This window comes from Salminus brasiliensis, chromosome 7 (assembly GCF_030463535.1).
Source record: "Salminus brasiliensis chromosome 7, fSalBra1.hap2, whole genome shotgun sequence".
Classification (NCBI taxonomy): Eukaryota; Metazoa; Chordata; class Actinopteri; order Characiformes; family Bryconidae; genus Salminus; species Salminus brasiliensis.
The window spans coordinates 21,081,549-21,094,143 of record NC_132884.1 but is presented as its reverse complement, the minus strand read 5'-3'; the positions used below and the strand labels follow the sequence as shown (position 1 = coordinate 21,094,143).

The window sequence follows — 12,595 nt, the reverse complement described above, 5'->3', positions numbered from 1 at the left end:
ATCCCCCTACCACTTGCAATGCTCCAGAAACTAAAAGTTTGCCTCCAGTGCAGCATCACTAGGCAACCAACACGCTCCAAGGTAATCAGATGGCTAAACACAGTGCATGGAAATGTGTATATACGGATTAGAAACACACTTTTACACAGCAGTACAACAGATTTCAACATCCACAGTCTTTAATCCATCCCAAGCGGTGAATACACACATACTAGTGAATTTGGTAGTAAGGGGCAGCCACCTCAGTGCCCAGGGAACAATTGGGGGTTAGGTGCTTTACTCAAGGGCACCTCAGCTGTGAAGGGAAGAAAAATCGCACTTCTTTCTCCAAACTGCCAAAAAAATAAAAAAATGTGGAAGGCTGCAGGTGGCCATGCTCACTGGAAAGAGGAGGATCAGATTTTGGACATTTTTATAACTTGGTGACAAAAAGTACTTAAAACTAGCAAACAGTTTAGGCTGGACATGTCACATTGATTTTGAAATAATCAGCAGGTGTTTATATGGACTCGGTTCAGAAGACCAGTCAGTGACGTGAGATTCTGCATGCTAATCTGTCATGTCTGTTGAAAGCAGGTGTATGGCAAATAAGGCACACAGTTTGTACTGTGCTAAGATCATTTTTGAAGAATATAAGCTTCTGTTACAGGTTAGCTACACAAGCCTCGTCTCCAGTCCCAAACTAAGTAATTTAGGAATAAGAAATCGATGAATCCAAGGCAAACTGGGACACAGCTCAGCTCTCCTTTCTCATCCAAGCCGACTCTCCTGACCTCTTATTGCCACTGTGACCTTTGTTGTCCTTGTGGCCGTGGTTGGCAGCAGCTTCATGCAGTGACAAAAGCGACAACCAACACTTACTGCTTCCTCTCCCCTCTCACTCGAATGGAAACCATAATTTGGAGACTTTAGCTGTAAAAACAGTGGAGGAAGTTTTGTTTGGCCCGACACGAAGCTGGGTTAATTGGCCGACCGCAGTCTTCCCTTTTTTTGCATCAGCGCAACTCCAGCATGAGCCTGAGACAGTTGCAGGGTCAGAGAGAAATAAAAAATTGTTGAGAGAGGACAATAACGAAATGCAGGGAGACAGTGAGAAATGAAGGGAGAGAGACAAAGAAAGAGAGATATTTTTGAGAGAGGACAGTAAAGACAAATGAGAGAGAGATGGAGAGAGGTGCGAAAACACAAGTAAGAAGAGAGAGAGAGAGAGAAAGAGAGAGAGAGAGATGAAAGGAGAGAGAATAAGAGGAAGCGAGGGCAGAGAGAAAGAGACATGGGGAGACAGAGTGAGATACCACCATGATGAAGCAGATCCAGGGCATCATGAACAGGAGATGTTGGACAGACAGATGGGTGTAGATGGGTGTAGAGCCTGGTAAACTCACACTGTAGCTGCCCCGAGTTACTGTGGTTGTGGAAACAGACGCAGCAGAGCTGTGATTGGTGCTGGTAGCCGAGGGGAAGGTAGCAGTGGTGGGTGGCAGTAACACACAGGCCTACAGCGCTGTTAAATTAGCACAGCGAATCGTGCTGAGCTCTAAACTGGAGGTTATTGAGCCGTGCTGTAATGCGCACTGGCGTTCCCGTCTGATCTCCCGTAGCATCTGGAAAAGGTTGAATGAACCATTGAATGAATTTTCCTGTGTCAAAGCATCTTATTAAATATAGGATGGAGTAATTGGACATAACCACAGGCTGAGAGCGAGTGAAAGCAAACACGGCTTGGCTCAAAGTGTTTGGCTATCTTGGAGAAGAGAAAAGCCTGTTAGAAAACAGGAAAAACAGCGCTGGGATGGAGAAGCGGGATGTCATCAATTTAGCAGTTCCACTGGGCATTGTAACTTTACAGTTGTAAAACCTTCTTTTGTGGAAATTCTACATATTGTTTTGAGAGATTCCCAACTCACACTTAATCCCTCTCTCACTCACTTTCTCCATAACACAGGCACCCACAGTCTTACATCGTGCCACTCCACTCATCCACTCCCATGTTGTTTTTTAGGAATTCTTTTGCCGGAAATATCCGGGGTTCTCCTAGGCTAGTTTTCTTTGGAAGCGAGTAATTTTTAGACTAAAATAAACTTTCATCTGGGGGAAAAATCATGCCAAAACAAACCCCCCCCCCCCCCCCCCAAATAAAAAGGGTGCCCAAGATCAGCTCGAGAAAACATTGGACGTTCCCTTCCAGAGAGAAAGATCGCACATGTTTTTTCCCCATCTTTCCTAGTTACTTGAGGAAAGTAAGAAAGCGTGTGCCTTTCCCCACGCAATGAGCTTTATCACCCCCAGCTTGCTCTGCCGTACCTGCTCGTGACCCTCCACACTATCTGTCATATCTCGCAATAATATACAGAGAGGGGCACAGAGCTTAGATAAATAACTTGGTGCTTGGTGGAGGGAAATGAATTTTGGAGCTTTCCTATCTGAATCAGTTCCAAACACAAGCACAAAGTCTGGCATATCACTCTATTGATATAAAGCATGGGCAATCTGAAGTCCCCAGCAAGCACAGGTACATCCTGTACACACCATGAGTGAAAACAATACATCCATGATCTCAGATTCTATGATGATTGGTCAGGAGGCCTTTAGCCAATGGTGTAGCTAGGAACTTTGGAGCCCAGTAAAAAAGAATGCTCTCCTAATGAATGAAACACTTAGCATTGCTGTAGTAATGTCTCAAACAGGTTGATGCTCTCAATCCAGATTTCACAGAGTTAGCAAGTTAGCATACTAACTAAATGTGAAATGAAGAACTGACATTCCTGACATTTTTGTGTGGAAGATGCTTTCAAACTATTATAAAGACCCTGTCACGGCAGAAAAGTGGCGCAAATATGAAGCCAATCAGCGGACCCCTATGCCATTGGGCTTTCCCACCGAACTGTTCTGTGGCCCCAAGTACGCTTAGCTAGCCCAGTTAGTTAGTGTGAAAAAAGCCACCACAACGCTTACTCTCCATTCTCAGAACTGTTCGGCCCTGCAGTGGAAAAGAGACAGTTGGGTGCAGGGCAGACATTTACTCTGAATGGGGCACTATACACACATTCACTTACACCTAGGGGCAATAGCCAATTCTGTGAGGCAAGAGGAAGCCAGAGTACCCGCAAGAACCCACAAAGCCACAGGGAGAACACACCAAACTCCTCACAGACAGACCCCAGAGCAAAGTTCAGGCCCTCAACCCCAGGCCTGTGGAGATACTTGGCACACACACTACCTGCTCCGCCACAGTACTCTCTCTATATATATATATATGTGCAGAACACCTCAACCACTACAATCATTAGCAACTACTGCACTTAAACCCGTTTCGCATGTCTTTACTGGGATATACTCCTCTAGTAATCACACAGGTAGCTTTATACAGAAGCAGACATTTATTCTGACAGCTAGAAAGCCAAACAGTTGTAAGACACTGGAGAGAAGGAGGAAAGGCTACGATGCCAAAGATACAAAGCAACGCGTTAAAAAAATAGTGTTGTTGTCTGGTGTTAATAAAATTCATACTTGAGGAATATGAAAATAACTGAATGAAATGAAAATAAATAATCGCTAACAACTGACAATTCTGCAACTACAGTAAACTGATGTCTGCCAGGTTAGAACATCAGGCTACGACAGCAGGAAGCCATGTGTAAAATGAGCTGACAGGTGAGAAATGAACTCACATTTGAAAGGGGTAAAAACAGACACGCTGGATATATATATACGGTAAATAGGCGTAGTGTAGTGCTGATGGAGGCCAAGGTGTGCTGTTAAAGAGTCTTTTTTGTGAGTCAGGGGGGTACAGTTGTGTCAGTAACTATAAGAGGGATCTTATCAAATTTTGCAGCAGAGGCCCCAGTTTGAGTATGGACACTGAATGGTGACAGTCCATGTATTTCTATGGGTAATTGCGATTAATGCACATTTTAATAGAGTTTTAGGAGTTGGATCGTATATATAAATCAACCATACTTCAAGATTTCTGTTTGAGTTGACCTAGTAATACACATCTAGGCATATATAGAATGCATTTTTGCTGTTGTGGCACTAGTTTAGGTGGAATTTATTTAACAGTGTGCTCACTTTTTGTGATGTTTACCTATAAATGTTGCATTAACCAGGTAAATAATAAGCATAGAGCATACACCAACTATAACACATAACAATGGATAAATGCATATGCATTTTATAAATGTACTATCATTTAAAGCATGAAAGTCCATGTACCACATATCGTGTGACTATGGCTGCCCTCGTAAAGTGCAAATCAGGCAGCATTGTGAAACGTAATGCGTGCAGGTTTGGGCAGGTTACACAAATCAGGTAGCAACACGATGTAAACAAGTTTCTCCTTCATCATGTTCATATGGCAGTGGTTGTATTTTGCTTGGACTATTGGATATAATGCCCCTTCGATTTCGATTGAATCGCTCCATTCCGTTTGTATCTATGATCAATAAACATGCACAAATGTGGACAAAATGAACGCAGGGTACGGACACAGCTTAAACAAGCCTTGAGATCTTCTCTAGTTTTTCGATACTGTATGCTGTGACTATCCTGACCAATCACAGATGATCCTGGGAAGCTTGTGTGGATGCTTAGTAGCATCAAGGCATTCACATGCTCCAACTAATACAGAGCATTCTCGTCCAAAATAATGCAGACCAATGTTGTACCACATCAAAGGTAGCTGTTAATGTTTCAAAGCACAATACTGTATTTTCACTCTCTTACAGTAATATTTGGGCCACTTCAGCTGCGCCAAAAAAAGCACATCAAGAGACAAAAAATATCCCTCAAGGTTGAAGATTCCCTCTTCATAGTTGCGCAAATGCTAAGTGTTGAAGTGGCGAGGATGAGCTTTAGCAGATGTGTGTGTTGTGTGTGTGTGTGTGTGTGTGTGTGCAACACTGACTTAGAGCTTTTTCTGCCTGTCAGTTTCCACTCTCCTGCTTTGACTCATCTCAACTGTGGAATAAAGGAAATCTGCACTTATACTGTTTATAAACCACTGTTTCAAAGATCAACATGCAGAAAGTTCCTAACACATGTTTTGCATTGCTATTTCTGGTCTTGTTTTGAGAGATTCCTGTTGCTGTTTCTAAATAGTGCTTCTTTACCTACAAAATAAGTTCCTATATGTTTCTCTGGAAGCCCTTTAATCGCTACAAAATCTTGACGTTAAATTTACATGTAGGAGGCAGGAGGGTCTTCAAGCTTTAGAAGCGTTCTCACACTCTTGCATTCTCAAAAATGGATCCTTAAGGAAACATCTATTTAACGGCTGTTCCGAGAACCATAAGTGGTTTCTATGGCATTGTTTCAAAAAAACCCTTTTTGGTACTTTGGTATCTAAGAGTTCTGAAATATCCCCGCCTCCACATTTTAAGGTTTCCCCTGCTCCTACACGCCATCTTCATCTCAGAAAAGGCTTGTTAATGACTAGATGGCTTGGATCAGGTGTGTCAGAACACCAGCATAAGCAAGGCAGGTGTATTCCGGGACCAGGGTTATTGTCCGACCTCCTTGTATCCTGCTTTTTCTGCATTTTTTTAATTGCACGCTCTTCCTTCACACATCTGCTTTGAAGCTCAGCACCGCGCTTTGCCTGTCGCGCTTTGGAATCCCATTCTCTGCTCTCTTCGTTCCTGGCCGTTTTCTAAGAGCGGTTATTCGAGGGCCTGCATTGTTTGGCATCTCCAAGACACTTCACAGATGCATCTGTGTTCTGTTAAAGGGATCTCGGCTCTGTGCAGGCCAGCAGCTGGACGAGTCCGGAGGGAAGACCCCAGCACTCGTTATCTGAAGCCGGAGAGGAGGAGGAGGAGGAAGGGGAGGGGAGAAGGTTTAGGGGAGTGAGGAAAGGTCCCAGGAAAGGTCCCAGCAACATGTGAAAACTCCCAGGCCCAAACCAAAACAAAACAGAAGAGCAGCACTGAGGCTGTAGTGGGTCTGAGCACAGACCCAGGCTATAGATGGACTGGGGTTAAAGGGGGCATCGGGGGGGGGTGACTTTTGGGACAGTGCGGGCTGGTACACCCCTCCCCCAGGCACATACCCCCACTGTGCTCTGTTGTAGTTTACTGAGGTTTAGGTTTAGAAAATGACTACATATAGATATACACACACACCAATCAGCCACAACATTAAAACCACTGACAGCTGAAGTGAATTACTTAGTGAGTCAGTTCTTGAAGGTGTGTTGGGAGTGCGTAGACAGCAGGAAAATTGGAAAAGGGTTCAACTCTGATGGTGATGTTCCGTCATGGTCAGTACCTACCAAAATTTGTCCAAGGAAGGGTAAGGAAAGGCTAGCCCGTCTAGTTCGATCTCATAAAATGCTGAAAAACTTGCTAGCTTTGATAAAAAGGTGCTTATGGGGATGCATAGCTGCATAGCGACCCATGATCCACATCCACAATGGGCACATGAGCATCAGAACTAGCCTACGGAGCAATGGAAGTAGGAGGCCTGATCACGTTTTCTTGTAAATAATGTAGAGGGCAGAGAGCATGCGTGTCGCTTACCTGGGAAAGAGAAGGAACCTTGATGCACTATGGAAAGAAGACAGGTCAGCGGAGACCGTGTGACACTCGGGGCAATACTCTGCGCCAGACATCCTGGCATTCATGCGGATGTTACTCGGACACATACCACCTAACTAAACATAGCTGCAGACCAAGAACACCCCTTCATGGCAACGATATTCCCTAATGGCAGTGGCCTCTCTCATCAGGACAATGTTCTCTGCCACACTGCGGACATTCTTCAGAAATGGTTTGAGGAATATGATAAAGTTGGGATGTACTTAACAAGCGAGATTGATTCCTGGAGGCCCCACTTTGCAACCTACAGGACTACAGCAGGTTCTGCTGATAACATCTTGGTTCCGGAGATCACAGAACACCTTCAGATGAGTCTGAGCTATTTTGGTAGCATGATGGGGACGTACACAGTGTTAGTCAGGTAGTTTTAATGTTCTCATTAAACTCAAACACTTTATTAGGTACTGCACACCTACAGTACCCTCCATAATGTTTGGGACAGAGACATGTTTTCTTTATATGCACCTCTGCTCACCAGGTGCTGAGTATCTTCCCTGGTGATGCTTTGCCAAGCTTCTAATTTAGCAATCTTCAGCTCTTGCTTGTTTCAGAGCCTTGTACCCTTAAGATACCCAATTTGGAGACCTGCATCAATTTGTTTCTATGCACCTTAGAATTCATTGTGCTACTGCCTTTAGCAGTTACATGTATGTATGGCTTCAGCAGGCATACATACCCCTTTTCCAGAATGCTGTAGCTTTGCTAACTCAAAAAAGATACAAATACACAACCGCCTCTTACAGGCTGTTTCTGATCTGCTGGGCAGACAATTGAGGATTTCTTTATACCACAGCTGAGCCTGTTCTGCCACAAACAGGAGGTCTTCCCTGGTCTTCCAGTCCCTTTGCACTGAATAAGCTCACCAGTGCGTTCTTTCTCCTTATAGATATCCCACACACTTTTTTGGTAACCCAAGGTTTGACTCTTTCTTTTTTTTCAGTCTGATAAGAGCTTCTTTGACTTCCATTGGCACAGCTCTTGTCCCCATGTTAAACTATGGCGACTACAGATTCACAGATTCACACACAACAACTACAGTGTTTTAAAGCCCATAAGCAAGCCTAGCTATCTTTTGCCTGCATTGATGAGGCAGTGTCCTTATAAACACCTGTGAAGAAATGTCTCAAACATTATGGTGCCTTGAAATAAGGGGGACTGTGTAAAATAATGTTGTAATTTTAATATGCTGAAACTGAAACGGATGAAAACTGTGGAGCAGAGGGGCAAATGTGTCTTTGTCCCACACATTATGGCAGGCACTGTGCTCCTTATGCAATTATCTAATCATTCAATCACTTTTAATCAGCCAAGACCTCTTAACTTCCTGTTAGTAATCATGATTGACTCCAGCTGGTAGCTTCTCTGTACCCACATAAAAAGGGTTTGGCAGGACTTATAGGATTGACCAACACACGGTACAATGTAAAAGTTCAATGAGATCAGTGCAGATCTCTAAACTGCGGATTACAAGATTATCACTGTAACTGTATGTAAATACAAGTTATTAGATGCAGCCACTTTGCCAAGATCTGGAAGACCCAAGCTGTCACCCTCAATTGAGAGCACATTGGGTTGGATGGTCAGCAACAACTCAATAACCACCCAGGCACAGGCCTGCAATGAACTGGAAGCTGCTGGAACACCAATGTCATCAATGTCTTCAGATAAGTGCATTCTACATCACCAGGGACTTGAATGGTTGCCGTCCAAGAAATATCAAAACCTTAAAGCTCAACAAAAGTTTGCAGCTGACCATGTTGAAAAAGAAAAAGTCACCTGAAGAAACATTTCATGGTCAGGCGAGACAAAGATTGAAGTTTTTGGCCACAATGACAAGAGTTATGTTCAGAGGATTAAAGGTGAGGCATTAGCCCCCAAGAACACTGTACCAGCTGTTAAGCATGGCCGTGGAAGCATTGTGCTCTGAGATTGAACAGAGTGAATAAGTAATGTCAGTAATGTCAGGACAACAAAAACATCAAAAATCACAATATTGGCATGACATTAATGCCCATGATGAGTGTGTGTATGTAAACTTCTGACCACAACTTTACATATGGAACATATGTATAACCCTGCTTATCAGGTCTAAAAACAAACAAATGCGTATATGTGAGCAATTTGAAGGTGTGCAGGACTGACAGCCCATAGCAGCATAGTAAAGAATTTACAAATTCTTTTGGGGAGGGAGAGAGAGAGAGAGAAGAAGGGAATGTCGTGAGGCTTTGGGAAAAGCAGGCAGCTCTAGATTCTTCCTTTTGCTTTATGGAAAGCTCTTACAGTAATACCATGAGACAGTTTCAAGAACCACCACAAATTGTTTGGTTCGAGAGCTTTTCTGTTGCCTTGCCCCATTGGTCTGGAATGCCGTCCCGGAAGAAATTACCCATGTGAATTTGTTCCTGTGGGCCTGCCGAAATCTCACCTGTTCAAAGCGGCTTTTTCTCGTGGCAGAGGTGAACATGTGGCTGGCTGGTGTGCAGCGCAGTTGAGGCATAATTGACTCAGTTTGAAAAGCTCTGGCAAGTTAAAGAGCTTTGGGAGTGCAATTTTAAGTGCCTGTCACACACATCAGTGCACTGGAGACTTCTAAAGGCTGATTGCCATTGACCTGCAGTTACCTCCTCTGTTTGCACTCTACGCATTGCTGCTGAGAGAAAAAAAAAGAAAAAAACAGACCTCCTGTAATCTCTCTGTGTTGTGAAACTATGTATTTATGCATCGGCTCTGAATCATGTCTCTGGTTTTAGCTTGAGCGTTCCTTCAAACATTATTCTCTGCCTATTTGCGCAAGCTTAAAGGAACACTTAAAGGAATAGGATTTCCAACCCCAATCTCTGTCTGCTGCATCCAACAAATCTATTCTAAGTGTGTTTTGACTCGAGAAGGTGTCTGTTCTTTTAGTACGTACAGGGAAATGTGTCAAAATCAGTGCCCAAGGTAATCAACCATATGAGACCGTCAACTTTACAGGAGATTTCACTTTTAATGGAAGATTTGAATCCAAGGCATTCTGGAGCATTTCAATTGGTCCATTCATCATGAAATTCTGCCGCACCTGCTGAAGTGTGGTGGGACAGAGGCTTTCTTTGGGCTACTTCACAAAGCAGGATTTCCCAGTTTAGCTGGATAACCTGCGCTAAAACTCAGGAATATATGATGCAACAGCCCTTTGCTGTTTCTCATACTTGACAGGCTTGCCTTTGGATTTAAAGTTATCTGGTATTTCTTGCTTCTGTGCTCTCCCTACTGTCAAGTAGTGTAATTCGCACTTACAGCTCCTACCCCCCCCAAGGACACACTTTACACATGCATTTCTGGATGCGCAGAGAGACACAAAACCATAAGTGAAAGAATCATGTGGACTGACACAGTAGGGTAATATTACAGGATTTTATACAAATATGACAAGTTTTATAGTTAAAGTTGCATAGTGCAGTAGCAGAGTTCCGTGCTTAGAGTGGGAATGATAGGTGAAATTCTCCCTGTTACAAGTCAGTGGCGTATCAACATGCTTTTGAATTAATTAAATTTGAAGGTAAAAATGCTACATAAAGTTGCTTGAACTGAAGAATCATGCTTTGTGAAACAGACACCGTCAGCTCACAGCTAATCTAATTTTACATCTGCGTCTCTATCTGCTGCACGTCTTATCCTGTCTCCAGCTCACATGAATATTTACATCCCTCTCTGATATATGAGATGCCACTTAGGGTCACACACTCTAGTACACACAAACACACGCGAGCAGGCATGCCTCTGGCTCTCACTTTCTCCCTCACACTCTTCCACATAAACACACACACACACACACACACACACACACACACACACACACACACACTGAACTCACAGAAAACCTTAGACAAACAGATTTGAGTAAGGCATGCTTATTGCTCTCTCTTTCACTCTCACACATACCACACACACACACAAACACTAAGACACATCTCATGCACATATATGAAAACATATGTATAAGCAGGGACACTCCAGCTTCTTGCTCTTCTTTAAACTCACACACACACACACACACACACACACACACACACACACACACACACACACACACACACATATAAAGAACCACATGCACACAGACAGAAGGAACACCCTGAACACCACATACTATTTCTGCCGGCTGCGTTTTTTCCAAGACATAAATCTGGCCGACTTCATTATTTGAAGACGGATCAGAACAGAAGCACTGGATTGCCTGTGGAGGCTGTAAGCAGGCAGTTGTTTGAATGGCATGTCGCAGGGCAGTGGCCGCGCTGCTTTGGGACACTGACCTCACCCGTCTGCTCTTAGATGGGCCACTGTGGAAACGGGACCCCTGCCCCTGCCCATTGTTGCCGTGGCACCTGGGCAGGGCACTGAGAAACAGAGGCAAAGTGGAAAGGGTGGAAACTTGCTGGAGGAGGGTATTTTTGGGAGGCACAGTTTTTGGGGATGCTGCATTGCAACAGGTGGTGTTCGTTGAGCCACAGAATATGTGTGTGTGTGTGTGTGTGTGTGTTTGTGTGTTTGCTTTGTGCATACTTTGTAAAAAAAACAAAAAAACAAAAAACAAAAGCAATGTAATCTTAAAATGTAAAGGTTAGGCCTAAAAATGTAAAGGAGGTATAAAATACATAATTTATATAGGACATAATATTACATATATGTACTTATATCTTTATTGATAACATTAAGAGCATATTATTACTTATAGGTACTTATATCTATATAGATTATGCATAGGGGCAAAGGGTCACCTATAGGTACTCTTACATCTATATGGAGAACATATATAGGATATATTATTACATATAGGTACATATATCTATATAGATCATGCATATAGGACATTATTATTTATAGGCACTTTCATATACATAGAAAATGTATACGGGGTATATTATTACATATAGATACTTTCATCTCCATTTACATAGTTAATGCATTTGGGCATATTATTATGTATAGGTACATACACATATATAGATAATACAGGGCCTATTTTTACATGTAGGCACTAACACGTACCCTGATTAGCCATAACATTAACACCACCTCCTTGTTTCTACACTCACTGTTCATTAGATCAGTCTATAATTACAGACTGTATTCCATCTGTTTCTGTGCATTCATGGTATAAGTGGTTCAGACACAGCAGTGCTGCTGGAGTTTTTAAACACCGTGTCACTCACTGTCCACTCTACTAGACATTCCTGCCTAGTTGGTCCACATTGTAGTTGTTATTTCAGAGATAGAAGCGCATCTGTTTCTTAACAGTTTGTTTTGGCCATCCTTCATAAGCGTCCACAGGACGCTGCCCATAGGATGCTGTTGGCAGGATATTTCTAGTTGGTGGACTGTTCTCAGTCCTGCAGTGATTCTGAGGTGTTTAAAAACTCCAGCAGCACTGCTGTGTCTGAGCCACTCATACCAGCACAACACACACTAACACACCACCACCACATCAGTCTCCCTGTAAAGCTGAGAATAACCCACCACCCAAATAACACTTGCTCTGTGGAGGTCCTGTGGGTTCCTGACTATTGAAGAACAGGGTGAAAGGAGGGTAACAAAATATGCAGAGAAACAGATGCAGGACATATGAATGACCCCATGCGCTGCCTGACACTGCATTTAAACACACCTCTGTGTGTGTATACGTGCGACAGTCTGACTCAGCCTAAGCTTGGATGCATCGGAGCGCTCTCCATCCTCATGTGTACTCTCTCTCACTCTCTCGCACACACACACACACGCACACACAACACAGTTCATGCCATTCTGTCATCTCTTCACGGAAACCCTCTTCGGAAGCCCTGCTACTGTGTGCTTGCTTGTGTGCATGTGTGTGTGTGTCACATGCGAACCTCATGCACTTGTCCCGATTCACAACCGCAACTCCAGTAAAGCACTCTAACACATGCACACACACACACGCCAGTAAAGCTGCTGAATGAAAGAGTTGATTCTCTAGCATGACTCCCTGTCACACACTGAGA

The 12,595-nt window shown here is 43.4% G+C and overlaps 1 protein-coding gene across 3 annotated transcripts in view; it reads right to left on the bottom strand.

Moving 5' to 3' along the window:
* The window catches only part of sned1 (sushi, nidogen and EGF-like domains 1), a 54,849-nt gene that overhangs the window by 41,523 nt on the left and 731 nt on the right, over window positions 1-12,595 (bottom strand). The window lies entirely within an intron of this gene.